Consider the following 19,261-nt stretch of genomic DNA (forward strand, 5'->3'; position numbering starts at 1 on the left):
TGGCATTGGAGTCCAGAGGAAGAATCCTCTCTCAATGTCGGTCCCAAGTGGGAGGAATGTCCTGTAGGGGTCTAGGGGAAGGTAGACTTGGACATGGCCCTCACAATTTCCGTAATCAGTGCTCTCGACCTCTGTCGATCACCTTGATTATGAGGAATGGTTACTAAGCGGCCATTCCCTACACCATCTCTTCAATTAGCAACACACCATGAACCACAGGCCAACTATTGTAGTTAGCAATTCAACCCAAGCAAGCCAGCTTGTACAACTGGCAGGAGCCAAATGGCCTATCTAGAACTTGATGAGAGAAAGGAAAGTGATTCCACACATAACTAGAAACATATGCCGCGAGATCGCAAATCTAATTCTTAAGCATTGTCAAAAAGCTTGCTAAAAAGAGGACAAAAATACTAAGGCCTTTTTTTCCACATATCCAAAAACCTCAATCTAAGTGAATTTGTCCAAACCAATACTCGTTTTTAAAACCCCTTTTTCTTAGCCTAGCCTTTCAAGGCATACTAATTATACATTCAGTAAATACCAAAAAATATGAGGTATATGCACAGAATTATAGCTCCCATTGCCCAAATGTTGACTTTAAAAATTAGTGATTGTCTTGGTTTTCCTTTCCATACACTATATATTCGGGAATGAGAGCATTGGTCTAGACATCTCAACATGCTTACATTATGACGCATCCAACAAATTCCACGATCGTAAGGGGACGCCTCTCAATCGTACACCTACATGCTATTAAATCTCGAATTCTGTAGCTACAACCACTCGATGGTTGATAGCTCAGCATGCAGAATGAAGATAGTCAGCAACAACCAATCACGACTCAATATGTAGGTACTCTAGAATTTAGTGGCTTCTCAGTAGATGGATGTCATCTCAGCATACGGAATGCCAGTGGACACCATCAAAACTGCACACCAATGATTGCTTGACAGATTAGCATCCAGAATGACTAGAACTCAGATCACGAGCAAACTCTACATGGCGCCTGCATGTGTCATCTGCACAGTTGTACTTGATGTGCATTGTCCCCTCCTATCATGTGGCATGCCACTATTGGCCCTACTCCCCTGAACCTTTGATGGTCGGATATGGTCGATTAGTGACCATTCTCGTAATTAGTGCTCCCAGCCTCTGTTGGTCGCCCTGATTACGAGGAATGGTAACTAAGCGACCATTCCTTACACCATCTCTTCAACTAGCAATACACCATGAACCACAGGCCAGCTACTGTAGTTAGCAATTCAACCCAAGCAAGCCAGCTTGTACGATTGGCAGGAGCCACAATGACCTACCTAGAACTTGATGAGAGAAAGGAAAGTGATTTTAGACATAACTAGAAAAATATGCCACGAGATCGCAAGTCTAATTCTTAGGCATTGCAAAAAGCTTGCTAAAAGAAAGAACCCAGGTATGTCCCTCTAATCTTTTTTGCATTTCTTTTTACAGGAATCTCAATAGATGCTCATGCAGGCTCAAGGGAAAAGGAGGAGGGAGGGAGCACGTGTTGGGGGGGGGGGGGGGGGGAGGAGAGAGAGAGAGAGAGAGAGAGAGAGAGAGAGAGAGAGAGAGAGAAAAGAGGGGGGAGGAGGGATGCCATGTATTCGCATGGGACATGATAGAAAAGACTTTTTATTCCATGTCTCTGCCTCTCCCTCTCTTAATGCTGCATCTCCACAAGCGGCAAGATTTTTGGCAGGTCACATTGTTCTCTCTCTTCTCTTGCTGTAGATCACACTCCTCTCTCTCTCTCTCTCTCTCTCTCTCTCTCTCTCTCTCTCTCTCTCTCTCTCTCTCTCTCTCTCTCTCATTCAGATGTGCTCAATACGGTATTGTATTGGCTTCTCCACTTGCTCGAGTGCGGATTGCAGATGAGAGAGCGCGCAAGATGGGCACGCGATGGTGTGGCCTCTGTGTGTGTGTGTTTTTGCTTGGCTGATGGAGGAGTAGCAGTGGGCGTGCAATAGAAGCGATAGTGGAGGTTATCGATGGAGGGCATGGATGTTCAGAGCAGGAATGAGATGGGTTTGTTGTAGGACAGCGTAGGTTGGCATCGGAGGGCACCAGGTCTTTGCTGGCGTTGTGCAAGCTAGGAAAAAGAGCCACGATGCAGGCAATTGAATGGACAATGCAGACAAAAATCCTTGGGAGAAGGTTGGGGGAGGAGCAAGCGTAGGATCTCAAAAGATGCCTACATGGGCCTTCTTTGGAAGAGCCAGTCTTGGAGATCGTAGGCGGAGTGAGAAAGGTGAATGGTCTCTATGGAAGGGAGTGGGCGATGGTGAGGGTGGGGGTCACGCATGTACAGGGGCTAGAATCTCCTTTCCTTAGAGATTTGCCAAATTCTTGGCATCTGGAGTATGCATGTTGCTAAAAACGTTTTTTGAATTTCTTTTGATAGGAATGAGCGAACATGCTTCTCTAATAGTTTGGATCAGAAAAGTGAAAGCCAAAGGAAAATGGAAGCAAAGGGTATGGGTCGACAGGCGAGATGCGTAGACGCACTGACAGACGGAAGGGTATGGGTCGACACTTGGTAGGCAATCGACAGAGAGAGAGAGAGAGAGAGAGAGAGAGAGAGAGAGAGAGAGAGAGAGAGAGAGAGAGAGAGAGAGAGAGAGAGAGAGAGAGAGAGAGAGAGAGAGAGAGAGAGAGAGAGATGCCTGCATTCTTTGGTAGCCTGGTTGCATGATAGGAGTTGCAGATTAGGGCGCCTTGGGGCATGGTCTGCAAAGTGGGGCACTATCTGATGGAGTGGCGAGGTGGAGTGCAACATGAGGCAAGGCATTATCTGATGTGAGAGACACTCCTCTCTCTTGCGAGGACCAAGGATGAAGGCAGTATATTGTCCACAAAAAGTGGCCAAGGTGCAAGGGAGGGTTGGGTGAGATGGCATGGGACTTTTGCCTTTGGACGATCCGTTGCAAAAAGAATCTTTGCTCTTAATTAATTAATGAGTTGAACGTAGACCCACTATGACCTGTATGACAAGATACTAAGAGGGATCCCCCATAAACCCTCTAAATCAAACTTTAAGAAAAGGGCCCTTTTAAATGTAAAGGGCCCTATAAAAATCTCTTTGTGTGCCCATAAACCCTTCAACAACAAGTTTCCTGCCGTTTGCACCAAAGAATTGGGAGTACTCTTTCTCCTTTTGACTTGTTGACCTCCTATACCAAGTTATAAAAGCGTTTCTCAAGTGTAGGGGGTGGTTGAAGGACCCCCTACATTTTCAGTGAGACATTTTAGGTGAAGGGCCCTTCACTTTTGTGGAGGCCTATGAAGCACAGATTAGTTTTTTCAAGGGCCCATTAATAGCACCTTTAGAGGGTCTATGGGGGAGCCCTCTAAGGCCTTTTCTCCCACATAACCAAAAAGGGCAATCTAAGTGAATTTGTCTAGACCACTACTGGATTCAAAAAACCCTTTTTCTTAGCCTAGACTTTCACGGCAAACTAATTATACATTCAATAAATACCAAAAAATCTCACGTATATGAGAGAATTATAACTCCCATTGCCCAAATGTCGACTTTACAAATTAGTGATTGTCTTGATTTTTTCCCTTTCCATACATTATAGATTAGGGAATTTGAGCACTCATCTAGACATCTCAGCATGCTTACATTATGATGCATCCATCAAAGTCCACGATTGCTGGGCAATGCCTCTCATCCGTACATCTCAAGTCATTAAATCTTAGAATCTGTAGCTACAACCGCTCCATGGTTGACAGCTCAGCATGCAGAATGAAGTAAGTCGGCAACCAATAATGACTCAACATGTACGTAATCCAGAATTCAATGGCTGCTCAGTAGATGGATGCCATCTTAGCATACAGAATGCTAGGGGACACCATCAAAACTGTACAACAATGATTGTTTAAGAGATCAACATCCATAATGGCTGGAACTCAAATTACGAGCCAACTCTGCATGGCACTTGCCTGTACTTGCTCTCCATTTTCCACCCCTATCATGTGGCATGCCACTATCGGCCCCACTCCCCTGGACCTTTAAAGGTCGAGAATGGTCGCTTAGTGACCATTGCCGTAATATGTGCTCCCAACCTCTGTCAGTCGCCCTGATTACGAGGAGTGGTGACTAAGCGACCGTTCCCTACACCATCTCTTCAATTAGCAGCACCCTATGAACCACAGGCCAGCTAATGTAGTCAGCAATTCAACCCAAGAAAGCCAGCTTGTACACTTGGCAAGAGCCACAATGGCCTACCTAGAACTTGATGAGAGAAAGGAAAGTGATTCTAGACATAACTAGAAACATATGCCGCGAGATCGCAAGTCTAATTCTTAAGCATTGTCAAACAGCTAGCTAAAAAGAGGACAATGATACTAAGGCCTTTTTTCCCACAGAACCAAAAACATCAATCTAAGTGAATTTGTCTAGACCACCACTGATTTTTAAAACACTTTTTTCTTAGCCTACCCTTTCAGGCCAGACTAATTATACATTCAATAAATACCAAAAAAGTTGAGGTATATGCACGGATTTATAACTCCCATTGCCCAAATGTTGACTTTAAAAATTAGTGATTGTCTAGGTTTTTTCCCTTTCCATACATTATAGATTAGGGAATTTGAGCGCTCGTCTAGACATCTGAACATGCCTACATTGTGAGGCATCCATCAAAGTCCACGGTCGTTGGGCCATGCCTCTCAGCCATACATCTACATGCCATTAAATCTCGGAATCTGTAGTTGCAACCACTCCATGGTTGACAACTCAGCATGCTGAATGAATTTAGTCGGCAACCATTCACGACTCAACATGTACGTAATCCGGAATTCAGCGACTGCTCAGTAGAGGGATGCCATCTCAGCATACGAAATGCGAGGGGACACCATCAGAATTGTGCACCAATGATTGCTTAAGAGATAATGGACGGAACTGAGATCATGAGCCAACTCTGCATGGCACCTATCTATGTTGTCTGCATAGTTGTACTTGCTCTGCATTGTCCCCTCCTGTCATGTGGCATGCCATTAATGGCCCCACTCCCCTGGACCTTTGATGGTCGGGAGTGGGGCATGTGGCTCCACTCCACTGAATGTATTAGTGACCATTCCCGTAATCAGTTCTCCCGACCTCTCTCAGTCGCCCTGATTACGGGGAATGGTGATGTTGACCGTTGGGTCAACAACACAACATCACTCAAGTTTCGTACCAAAGTCTTATCTTTTGCGAGTTATGAAATGCTGCGGATTATGACTATAAACGTCATTTGTAATGAGTAGTTATTCTAGTTTCAGAAGTCGTGGTGCAATGGCACTTCCAGATTGTAAATACGAAGCCATTTGACCCTTTCAACCCCATTTTTGGTTAAACCTAAGGTAGCCTTAGTATATAAGGTACCTAGGTTATTTTGTAAGGAGGACTTTTTAATCATAATCAAAACTTAGCGCTGCCGTCTACTGTGTGTGAGAGAGAAAGAGAGTGAGCGTGAGCTTCATCCTCTCGCTACGCCCGGCTCGCTCAACGCATTGGAGATCCGACTGCACCATTGCTGTAGGCTCGAGGAGAGCTACGCGACGACGCCAAGCATTCCACGCGAGACGAAGCGCACACGCCGACGCATCTACGAGCTATTTGTGGCCGTAAGTGTATCAAACAATGTCTGTTTTCTGCGTGCTAGTAGTCTATAAAATCGTGGCGACATAAGCTACGCATAGGTACTCATAAATTTCAGTTTCGAGCACTTTCAAAATTCGGCTCTGTCATCCTACGCGTTTTCCGTAGATGGGTTTAGAGTGAGGGTTTTGAGTGTAGAAGCTTAGGGACAGGTGTATCCTAGTGAGGGAATGGTGTTCCTTCAGTTTCGTATGATTCTGGCATGATTAGGTGAGTTACCTTCCGTGTGTGTGTGTATGTGGCTAGGTGGTGTAGTTGAGAGCAGTGAGGTTCTTGATTGTGGTTTAGTTGGCCTTCCAGAGTGTTGTATGTGTAGAATGGTCTCAGCTTGACAAGCTAAAGAGATTTCCTCCATGTGCCTATCGTGTCATCTGTGTCCTCGATTGACATTATGTTGATCTAGGTAGTGTTTGCATGCACTTCATGGGTGTGTGAGTCGCTCCCCGTCCAACATTGGCGCCGCTGCCGGGGACACAAGGACCTAAGTAGGTTTCCTACTAACACTCATGTGATGGTTGCTTGATTTAGTTTCGGCTAAAGAAAGTGTTTTTCTTAAGTGGATCCGGAAGAGGATATTCCGTGATCAAGTGGATAGCCAGGAAGCGTGTGTCTTGCCGAGGGTCTGCGACTAGATAGGTTTAGTTAGGATGGGTGGATTAGAGTAGTTGTTGGTGGTCGAGTGATTTGTGAGGTGATAAAAGCGTTTACTAGTCCGTGTGTGGTAGTGAAGCATTTTTCTACTCATAGATGCAAAACCCCATATGATTTGTAGGGGTAGCTTTAGGTAAGTGATCCGATTCTGATCTAGAGCTATTCAACACTGAATTATTTGCTAAAGTGCTTGATTGCATTTGAAATCATGAAAAAGTGTGCTTTTGAGGGTAAACATGCATTAAACAAGCTTTTGTGGATATTTTTGTATGATTGACTGATGCTGTGCATATTAAAGAGCATTTGCAAGGGTTCTGTGAAGAAAACTTGCAATTCTATAAACATAGACATCCTACGCGTAGGATGTCTCAAGGGGGTTCTGGAGACCAAATTTTGAAATTCTGAGTTGACCAGTGTGTTCAGAGGGTAGGTTTCACCCTAGTAACATATTGACTTGAGTGTTTTTCCCTATTTTTGTTGACCAAAAGCCAAAAGGCAGAGTCAGAAAACGCAAAATTTCAGAAAAGGCTTAAATTGAGTGATTTTTGCATGTTTTTGCAATTGTGAAGCATACTTGCACTTGTTGAGAGCATAAGGAAGCAGCAGGGACACTTCAGTCTCAAAAAATCAGTAGTAGACATCCTATGCGTAGGATGTCTACAGGGTGATCTGGTGGAAATTTTGAAAATCTGAGGTTACCAGTGTGTTTAGAAGGTAGGTTTTACCCTATTTTCACCTGGAAAGTGGAAATTTGACCAAATTTTGACAGATCAAAGCCAAAAGACGAGAATTGCTAGACATCCTACCCAAATTGTGTCCAAAGCCTAATTTTGAGACCAAACCATAGGGTGACTTCATGTGCATGTTATACATGATGTTTTGAGTGCATGTGATAAATTTCATCTCATTTGGGTCAGTAAAAGGGAAGATTGAGCGGACTTTTGCAGTTTTGACTGAAAAAGGCAAGGATAGCTACTTTTGGGGTCCTTTGACATCCAAACCAAATTCTAAGCATACCAGTGGGTTACTGACATCAAGGGGAAGCTGTGGGACAAGTCTGGGGTCAAACAGGCCAAAAAGACATCCTACGCGTAGGATGTCTTTTGTGTGATTTTGGACTCTAAATGAAATTCTGAGCATACCACAGTGATCAGCACCTTAAGGAGAGTCTGTGGTTCAAATTTGGGGGTTTTCTGAGCAGTTAGACATACTACGCGTAGGATGTCTAAGACATGATTTAGAGGCCAAATTCAAACTATGGACATAGCAGGGTGTTGTATAGCCTTAGGCAAGCCTCCTAGTCAAATTTGGTCCAATTTGGAGTTGATTTGACTTAGGAATTCATCAGAACAGACATCAGGCTTTTGGAACAGATTCTTGATCATTTGACCAACCTATAGGTGTCAGAATCAAAAAGTAAAAATAGCTGTGAGTTTAGCACATCAAGGGGAATCTACAGTGCAAGTTTGAGCTGAAATAGAGCAAAAAGACATCGTACGCGTAGGATGTCTCTAGCTTGATTTAGGAATCCAAACCAATTTATGAGCACACCACTGTGATCAGCACATCAAGGAGAAGCTGTGGTGAAAATTTCAAGTCATTCTGAGCAAAAAGACATCCTACGTCCAATTGAAATTTTGAGCATACCATTGTGTTGTTGGACTTAAGGGGAGTCTCTGGACCAAATTTTGTTAAATTCTGAGCATATAGATATCCTACGCGTAGGATGTCTCTAGGCTAGTTTTAGGGTCCAACTGTAATTTTGACCATATAGAAGTGTTCAGAGTCTCACAGAGATCCCAAATCTTCTTTTAAAATTGAATTTGGACTCATTTTGACCATTCTAAACTGTAATTCACTATTTTGGCCATAACTTTCACAAACGGTATCGGATCGGAAAAGTTTTTATATCAAAACGTAGCCTGAGAGCGGCTCTACAGATCCTAGAGCAAAACATGAACTAAATGTATGCCTACGGTAACCATTTAGTTCTATTTTGAAAAAAACATCGTTTAAGGCCTCAAAATTCATCCGCAAGTACGGGGTGTCTAAAAGCGACAATTTGCGAGAATTGTGACGAAACGGTTGCGGTTTTGGACATAGTTTCGACTTTTCCCTAACCAAAGAACTTGAACACAGTGGACTAAGTCTACTTGAACCAAGCAAAATCTCTTAAGCCCAGAAATCATGTATACCCTAGATTCAAACGCAGCTTACACAAGCTTGGAGATCCCGACGATAGAGGAATATCCTCCCACAATGGATCTTGCAAACTTGCAATTGATAAAGACCCATCTTGTTGAGAGAGTTTGGATGATTGGTCATGAGAGTGAAGGACTATATAGATACATTGACGACAATGAGGTCAATCTTTATAGGTGCTCAGATCCATACCTAGAAGAGATAACAGATTACAAGCTCTTATATGTCTACACATATGGAATCGACTGTCAATGGAGATCTATAGTTGTCGACAAGTATGGACGAGAATACAGAGTTGTAGAAAGCACAAATCCACAGACTGTACTAGAAAGAGGTGGACATTTGGTCAATGAAGGACCACAAATGCCTCCACCAAACACGAGAATTCCTATAGGAATTCCAAGAAGAGAGCCACCAGGCTTCCCTTCAAGAGCGATAACGAGAGAAGGATTGGGAGAGTCTCTGGTTAGACTTGTAGACAATCGACGAGTTAGACCATCCCAAGTCCAGAAATGGGTAAACAGAAAATCCTCCGGAGATGAATATCCGAGAGATTACGTAACGGCTTTTAGAAGAGTGATTAGAGCAGAGGAAGTTTCAGATTTTGCGACACAGTTTGCGGGATTTGGATTGACTCTAGAAGATGATGCAGCTACATGGTTCGACTCGGTGGAAAAATGGGATTTTGAGACCCTAGATGAGCTATTTGAGGAGTTTATTGAAGAATTCTCGCCGAAAGGCATTGCTCACAACACGGTCGCAAATCCATAAATTCAAACAGAAAGAGAATGAATCAGTACGCAAAGCATCATTACGGCTCAAGAGATATGTTAAGCTCTGTCTGAGAGCGGAATTACCTACGCAAGCACGACTGATGCTGATCTTTATCCAGGGAATGAGAGATGAGGGCCTTCAGAAGGATCTGCATACGATAAGGAGGATGACGCTAAACCAGTTGATCAAAGAAGCTCTTTATCTAGTGGATAACTGTGAGGCATACAAAGAAAAGGACTTAAAGAGTCAAGGAGATGACACATCCTCTCAGCACAGTGTTTCACAGATAAGTGAGTCCATTGCCAAGCCAACGGCACCTATTGATCAAGAAAAGCTTATCGGCGACTTGGTCAAGAGGTTGATTCCTCTTGTAAGGTCTGATTCGGGAGAGCCGAAGTGGTGTGAAATTGAGAGAAAATGGACGAACCATACGGGGGAAGAGTGCTATTATAGCATGGAAAATGCTAGGGAGAGGTATGTACAACCTGTTCCAGAAGCACCTACTCCACCTAGATACATTACGGGGAATGCGCCAGGACCAGTAGGAGTTTTAAGGCCACAGCTTGTCTTAGGACAACAAACTCCGCTGCCAGGTGCTAGAATGCCGATAGACATGAGATACATGCCAATGATGGAAGCATCGAATAAACCAACGCCAGTACCAGCTACAATGTGGTATAGCAACCAAAGTAAGTGTTACCCTTCGAAGCAACAAAATGTGAGAGAAACACATGGAGTGGTGAGGCCGGTACAACCTCCACCTCTTGGATTTCAGTCGAAAGAAAGAAGGTATGAAATGGACGAAAGGACATTGCGATTCATTGCAAATAGCGGCTTATCTAGGTCAAAGCTTGCTTATAGCCAAGAGGAAATGCTAAAAGAATCTCCTCAACCAGAGACAGATTGTCACAAAAGTCGTGACAACCACTTGGTCAAACAATGTCCTCATACGGAGATCACTGAAGTAAATGCCTATTGTCTTGAGTGTGGCATCACTCACTTGATCCCCGATTGCCCGAAAAAACAAAACCAAATCAGGAAAATCACGACAAATGTATCAGAGATTGTTCAGCTACCTAGTAGCTCAAAAAATGAAAATGTCATACCAGTTCAAGTAGTTACGAGAGCACAAGCTCAAAAGAAAGCTGATGAGAATCTAGAGACAAAGAACACGGAAAGTGACACGAGTCCAAATACAGATGATGGACCAAAGACAGATGCACCTAGTCAGAAAACCAAGAGCAAACGAAATAGTTGGAAAGCTAGAAAGACTAGGATGAAAGCACGCAGGGAACGAGAGCAAAAATCCCTAGCTGAGAAGCTTACCGAAGCCGAGGAGAAGATAAAACAACATGAGGAAAAGGAGGAACCTCCTCTTACACAGATGGTTAAGCCTCTAGAAGAACCATCCACGGATGAGAAACCGAGAAGTGCTAGTTCAGGAGGATCTGTGTTGGTAGAGAAGGTTAATGAGACATTAGATGCCTTCTTGAAAGCCTATGATGTGAGGCTCAGAAACAACCAAACCCAAGAACACAGGTAGATGACATATCCCTATACGGAACTAGAAAAGCAAAGGTTTGAAATGTGCCATAAAATGATTCAAACAGCCCAAGCTTTACTAGAACCACCAGTTGCAAAACCTGAGGATGTGATCCGTGTCATGCCTACACAAATAATCCCACCAAACCAGGAACTAAAAGAGCCAGATTCTAGTCATGAGCACATACCAAACCTCAAAGACCCAGCATTAGAACCAAGGATAGTACTGAATACCACGAATAACTCTTCCGAGGGATTTCACCAAGCTATACCTGAGGATTGTAAAGAGATAGATGGTCTTGACGAATTGTGGAAACAAGTCAGAGAGGCCAATGAAGCCGATGACCTAAGAAGACGAGTAGACAAGACTGGTGATGAACGAGGAGTGTTTCTACCACCAATAGAGGAATTTGAGACTGGATCTCAAATGAATCTAGACGTGCGATCGTATTGGAGCAACAAAGGATCTGTACAATCTATGGATAGTCAACCCCATTCGCTAAGAACACTACGTCCTACATGGGACAGTACGAGACCAAGTCAGATGTGGTTGCAGTCCCATCACAGAGACTGTCTCCCAACAAGGCCATCGATTCTCCCAACAAGGCCATCGATTCAAAGGGGCTAGTAGATATTCTATCTACCCCAGTCACCTGTACAATAATGTTAGCCGAGTTGCTCAGAATAAGACCAAACATGTGGGCTAATGCGGGTAAATGTCTAGAGAAATTTGGTGTAAAAACCCCAATGACTCAAATCGAGGAAGGCATCAAAGAGCTTGAAATGCCTCAACTAAATACTAGGCCAGTGCCATTAAACAAGGTAGGCGAGTATTACGAGGGAGAAGATGGAAACACCACACTTCCTTTGGAATTCAATGGTGTAAAAACCATGGCAATCCTTGATAGTGGAGCTGGTGTGGCCATTGCAACCAAAGAGGTTTGGAAAAAATGGGGACAACCTGCCTTGATATCCACACGAATGACCCTGCAGCTTGCAGACGGACACAAGGAAAAGCCCCTAGGACTGCTAGAAAAAGTATTTGTTACTTCTTGTGGCATTGAATATGAACTCACTTTTGTTGTTGTTGAGTTTGGCAAGAAGAACAACTATGACATCATTCTGGGAAGACCATTCATGCGACAATTGAAAATGGTCCAAGATTGGGGATTTGACCATATATACCTAAGACATATGGAAACCATAACAAAGATAAACTTGAGGGACCATAGCTATAAAGATGTGACGAGAACAGTGGTAGAGGAGTTTGATTCCGCCACAGTAGCAGGATCAGAACTTCCAGCTTGGTTGGGTAAGCCTAAAGAACTGTGGATGTGTGGAGCTTCACAATGTGGTAGCTTGAAACGTGAGGAATGTATCCTAGAACGGGTGATAGAGGATATGGACTATATCCCAAAACCATTTCCTGAAGATGAGTTAGAGCCTTTTGGAGGGGAACACATCTTGGCTACTCTGGACGTGTGTGCCGTGGAGGATGCTCCCACAACAAAGTTTTGTGATGAAAATGGCTATGATGTCGTTCCTTATTTTGCAGTAAGTGTAATCCAGGAAAACGAAGAGAACCAGACATCAACAAGCTCTCTAAATAAGGAGCAAACAAAGAAATGTGGAGACTCAAAAGATGAAGAAGACGACGAGTTCTATGACTCTGTAGAACACTTCGAACTTCAAGAAGATCAACGACCCGGGAATCAATGTCATCGCTATACGAATAAAGTGCATCAAAAGTGGATTCCAAACTCCTCGGTGAAGACACAGCCACCACAAACATCCTCATACATGGCTCCTAATAAGGATGCAAAGAATCAGCTAGGAGGAATACGACCAGAGCAACGAGCTAACAATGCTCTAATCAATGGGCTAGAAAAGTTCTCCAAAAAACTACCACCCACGAGCAAACAGACAGTAACTTTCCACTACCAACCAAAAAATCAAGGGAAAGTACAAGAGGTCAACATTGATGAGGATAGTAGCGATAGTGATGAATCTTACGACATCCCCTATCATCAACTTAGGCCATCACTATCACCAACCCCTTCAGCAACAACCATGACAGGTCAAAAGAACAAGACAACAAGTCAAAGCCAAAAAGCTCGACAAATCTGGATACCAAAAAGCCAGATCGGCCAAAAACAGATATGGATCAAGAAGACAAAGATCTCTAATGACAAATCACAAGATCCAACACCAAAACAAAAACAAGGAAAGCGTGCACGAACGGGTAAGAATATCACAAAATCACAAGCTTTCACAACTCAGGTTTGGGCTCCAAAGAAGTTGATTCAAGTACAAAAAAGTCAGGAATTCTTTTGGATTCCAAAACAACCACAGTATCAACTTCAAGGCCTGAATCCTGTCACCAACCAAGCGTACAAGGGCCGAAGCAAAGACCACCGTCGACTCACACAACAAAAAGGTGGATCCCAAAGAAGTCTCTTCAAACACAAACGAAGCACGGACAAGTATGGGTTCCCAAACGAGCGCCAACAACAAAACAGCCAATAATCACAAAGAAATGGATCCCAAAGAAGAACAACAAATCTGCTGTCAGTGCATCGCCGCTTGAATTCTTACAATTCTTCCTACGATTACAGTACAGTTAGAAGAGAGCAAGTCGCTTCAATCAAGCAACGATACAGGAGCTTCAAAGACCATTACATTGCTTAGAATAGGAAGCCTCGCCAACAAATGCCAATAAGCAAATTGCTTATACCCACATCTTGCACAACATAAATCTTTTCCATGCATTGACTGTGTATGCATAATAGGGCTACATTACAAGGCCTGCATAGGCACAACTTTTAATTGCCCAAGCACAACACATACTCTTTGCGATACCCTATCGTAAAGGATGACTCCAAATAGGAAGGGGGGAGGCATTCTGAATGCGGACCTAACATTATGACTACTAGAGGGCAATGTTTTGTGAGATGCATTAAATTTTTGCGTTTTATTGTGATAAATTTTTGACGAAAATTAGAGTATATGCCCTCATAGTAGTGTTACAGAGGAGTATGGGGACAAAATCCATATATGAGCCCCTAGGGACATGTGTATAGTGTACATAGCATTTAGATTTCTATTTGAATGATTTTTCTTTTGTTGAGTTTTTTTTAAGATTTTCTTTGTTTATTATTAAGAAAAAATAAAAAAATCCATAATCCACATGAAGAAAAGACTGACGAGAGGCCTGAGCACTACAAAGAGAAGAAGGTACACGAAAACGATGAAACTTCATGAAGTATGTCTCAGCAGCCACTACAACAGCCGAAGAACTTGTCACAAAGCAGTGTCAACATGCAACCGACAAGTCATACAAGTCAGAGTCGAGTAGCTAAGCCACAAAATGAGTGAGGTGTTAGTCCCAAAGCTTCAAGTAATATTCTCTGTGGTCTAAGCGTCTTAGCTATTCTAGGTACTGCTCAAGCTGGAAGAGTTGAGCATATTTACGTTGTGTCGTTCATGTTGGTATAGGTGAGCAAAAGAGTCGAAGTCTAAGTACTTAAGTCTGGTGAAGTGAAGGAGAAGGTCCAAAAGACACTCACGTACTGAGCACAGTGAGATACGAGTGGAGAAACTTCTACATCAAAAACCCTTCTTGGAAAGGTGGAAGCTATTGAGACATCTTTTGATGTCACATGTGCTACATTTATTCCTCGAAACACCCATCATCTACTTCTTTCACATTGCATGCTTTTGTTGACAAATTTCTCATATGCATATAGAGTGTCCCATAATTGGCACTTGCATCAGGCACTCTTTCCATGTTTCACCCAAGCACTCACCTTTCATGAACATGTACTTCACGTTCAATTGCTCAACTCCAATAAGAGCGTATACCAAAGGCATTTTTTTCCCACCGGGTTTTTTCCCTTTGGTCATCCAGGTTTTAGACCCTAATCTACAGACACCTATCACCATCCTCTTGTACATATTCCTTCTACATCAACAATAACGAAATGCTACTCAAATCAATTGACAAATGAATTGGAGCACCAATTTCAGATCATAGCATACTTCTCCTCAATGGCGAGTCGAAGAATGGCCTACAATGACAACGCTGCAGACAACACTAACAACATGAATGCACAGGAACAAAGAAGTCTCCAATGAAGAAGAGCAGACATAAAAATAATCAGAGGATCTGAAAAGCTTGTCCTTGATAATACGCATCGAATGCTCGGCAGGGTTTTGAACCTCATTTAGAATAATTACGTCCTGGATTCGGCCTAACAGACAGACTTTGCATTGGAGTGCAACTTAGCCTAAAGAAGTTAAGGGTTTAGCCATACAATTTCTATAAAATCCTTACAAATTTTTCATTGGCTCACAAGATTATAAAGCCAATCACTCAATTCTACAGATTGTAGAAGTTGTTTCTGAGAATCACAAATACTCCGAATTGACAGATTTGCTGGAGCAAGGGATGGATGGAGCTTTCTCTATCCATGATGATAAGAGTCAAGTTAAACGACATTGGGTTCTTTTTGAATTTAGATCTGGCAGTAGACCTATAATGACAGAAACAGATGCTGCAACTCGGAGCGTGGATGTGAAAGACATAAAGTTCGTCATCAATTATGATTTTCCTGAATCATGTGAAGACTATGTACATCGGATTGGACGAACAAGACAAGCTACTACAAAGGCTATAGTCTATACTTTCTTTTTAACAACAAAACGACAGCAAAGACCACATCGCCATCGACAATCAGGTCATGTCGGGGACGACATGAACGCGGAAGGGGGGAATGTTGACCGCTGGGTCAACAACACAACATAACTCAAGTTTCGTACCAAAGTCTTATCTTTTGCGAGTTATGAAATGCTGCGGATTATGGCTATAAACGTCATTTGTAATGAGTAGTTATTCTAGTTTCAGAAGCCGAGGTGCAATGGCACTTCCAGATTGTAAATACAAAGCCATTTGACCCTTTCAACCCCATTTTTGGTTAAACCTAAGGTAGCCTTAGTATATAAGGTACCTAGGTTATTTTGTAAGGAGGACTTTTTAATCATAATCAAAACTTAGCGCTGCCGTCTGCTGTGTGTGAGAGAGAAAGAGAGTGAGCGTGAGCTTCATCCTCTCGCTACGCCCGGCTCGCTCAACGCATTGGAGATCCAACTATACCATTGATGTAGGCTCGAGGAGAGCTACGCGACGACGCCAAGCATTCCGCGCGAGACGAAGCGCACACGCCGACGCATCTACGAGCTATTTGTGGCCGTAAGTGTATCAAACGATGTCTGTTTTCTGCGTGCTAGTAGTCTATAGAATCGTGGCGACATAAGCTACGCATAGGTACTCATAAATTTCAGTTTCGGGCACTTTCAAAATTCGGCTCTGTCATCCTACGCGTTTTCCGCAGATGGGTTTAGAGTGAGGGTTTTGAGTGTAGAAGCTTAGGGACAGGTGTATGCTAGTGAGAGGATGGTGTTCCTTCAGTTTCGTATGATTCTGGCATGATTAGGTGAGTTACCTTCCGTGTGTGTGTATGTGGCTAGGTGGTGTAGTTGAGAGCAGTGAGGTTCTTGATTGTGGTTTAGTTGGCCTTCCAGAGTGTTGTATGTGTAGGATGGTCTCAGCTTGACAAGCTAAAGAGATTTCCTCCGTGTGCCTATCGTGTCATCTGTGTCCTCGATTGACATTATGTTGATTTAGGTAGTGTTTGCATGCACTTCATGGGTGTGTGAGTCGCTCCCCGTCCAACAGGTGACTAAGCGACCATTCCCTACACCATCTCTTCAATTAGCAACACCCCATGAACCACATGCTAGCTATTGTATTAAGCAATTCAACCCAAGCCAGCCAGCTTGTACAATTGGCAGGAGCCACAATGGACTACCTAGAACTTGATGAGAGAAAGTGACTCCAGACATAACTAGAAACATATGCAGCGAGATCGCAAGTCTAATTCTTAAGCATTGTTAAAAAGCTTGCTAAAAAGAGGACAATAATACTAAGGTCTTCTTTCCCACATAACCAAAAATGGCACTTGGATTTTCTCCTTTCCATACATTATAGATTAGGGAATGAGAGCACTGATCTAGACGTCTCAGCATGCTTACATTATTACGCATCCATCAAAGTCCTCGCTTGTGGTCTCAGCCGTACATCTGCATGCCATTAAATCTCGAAATCTCTAGCTATAGCCGTTGGATCGTCGACAGTTCAATATGCAGAATGCAATCAGTCGGCAACCAATCACAACTCAACAAGTAGGAAATTCAGTATCCAATGGTTGCCCAATAGATGGATGCCATCTCAGCATACGGAATGCCAAGGGACACCATGGAACTGCACACCAATGATTGCTTTACAGATCAACGTCCAGAATGGTTCGAACTTAGATCACGAGCCAACTCTGGATGGCACCTGCGTGTGTCGTCTGCTCAATTGTACTTGCTCTGCATTGTCCCCTCCTGTCATGTGGCATGCCACTATTGGCCCCACTCCCCTCGACCTTTGATGGCGAGAATGGTCACTTAAGGACCATTCCCGTAATCAATGCTCCCAGCCTCTCTCGATTGCCCTGATTACAAGGAACGGTGACCAAGCAACCATTCGCTACACCATCTCTTCATTGAGCAACACACCATGAATCACATGCCAGCTATTGTAGTCAACAACTCAACCCAATCAAGCTAGCTTGTACAATTGGTAAGAGCCACTATGTCCTACCTAGAACTTGATGAGAGAAAGGAAAGTGATTCCAGACATAAATAGAAAACATATGATGTGAGATCGCAAGTCTAATTCTTATGCATTGTCAAAAAGCTTGCTAAAAATAGGACAATAATAGTAAGGCCTTTTTCCCCACATAACCAAAAACCACAATCTAAGTGAGTTTGTCGAGAAAACTATTGGTTTTTCAAACCCTTTTTCTTAGCCTGGCCTTTCACAGTAAACTAATTATACATTGTGTAAATACCAAAAAATATGAGGTATATGTACAAAATTATGACTCCCATTGCCAAAATGTCGACTATAAACTTGGTTTTTGCCCTTTGCACATTATTGATTAGGGAATGAGAGCATTAGGGAATGAGAGCATTGCTCTAGACATCTCAACATGCTTACATTATGACACATCCATCCATTAAAGTCCACGATTGCGGGGCAACGCCTCTCAACCGTACATTTGCATGCCATTAAATCTCAAAATCTGTAGCTACAACCGGTCAATGGTTGACAACTCATAGCATGCAGAATGAAGTTAGTCAGCAACCAATCACGACTCAACATGTGGGTAATCCGGAATTGAGCGGTTGTCCATTAGATGGATGCCATAACATACGAATGCCAAGGGACACCATCAAAACTACACACCAATCATTGCTTTAGAGATCAACATCCAGAATGGGTAAAACTCAGATTACGAGCCAACTCTGCATGGCACCTGCCTGTGTCATCTACGCAATTGTACTTGCTTTACATTGTCCCCTCCTACCATGTAGTGACCATTCCCGTAATCAATGTTGTTGGTCGCCCTGATTATGAGTAATGGTGACTAAGCAACAATTCCCTACTCCATCTCTTCCACAAGCAACACACCATGAACCACAGCCAGCCAGCTACTATAGTCAGCAATTAAACCCAAGCAAGACAGCTTGTACAATTGGGCGGGAGTCACAATGGCCTACCTAGAACTTGATGAGAGAAATGAAAGTGATTCCAAACATAACTAGAAACATATACTGCGAGATCGCAAGTCTAATTCTTAAGCATCATTCAAAAGCTTGCTAAAAATAGGACAATAATACTAAGGCCTTTTTTCCCACATAATCAAAAACCGCAATCTAAGTGAATCTGTCTAGATCACTTCTGGTTTTTAAAACCCCTTTTTTCTTAGCCTAGCCGTCCAGGAGAGACTACTTATAGATTCAGTAAATACCAAAAAATCTGAACTATGTGTACATAATCATAATTTCCATTGCCCAAATGTCGACTTTAAAAATTAGGGTTTTTGCCCTTTCCATAGAAAGATTGAGCACTAGTCTAGACATCTCAACATGCTTGCATTATAACACATCCATCTCTTCAATTAGAAACACACCATGAACCACAAGCCAGCTAATGTAGTCAGCAATTCTACCCAAGCAAGCCAGCTTGTACGATTGGCAAAACATCTTGAACTAAAACTACCATTTGACACACCAAGACCAATCTTACTGATGGTTTGCGTTACCATCATAACCACACGACAAGGTTGACATTCAACAGAATTGAGGCGCACATTTCTCGAATCTCAACCATTACTGTCTTTATAAATGCAGAGTCACTCACTAAATATATTGAAATTTTGGAAGTAGCTTCCATTTCATCGAGGTCGCACATGTCACAAATATGGAAAATTATTCGCTTCCTCAAACTACCATACTGCAACTGATGATCAGTATTAGGCT

The sequence above is a fragment of the Adiantum capillus-veneris genome, chromosome 19, assembly GCF_014529385.1.
Source record: "Adiantum capillus-veneris isolate H3 chromosome 19, ASM1452938v2, whole genome shotgun sequence".
NCBI lineage: Eukaryota > Viridiplantae > Streptophyta > Polypodiopsida > Polypodiales > Pteridaceae > Adiantum > Adiantum capillus-veneris.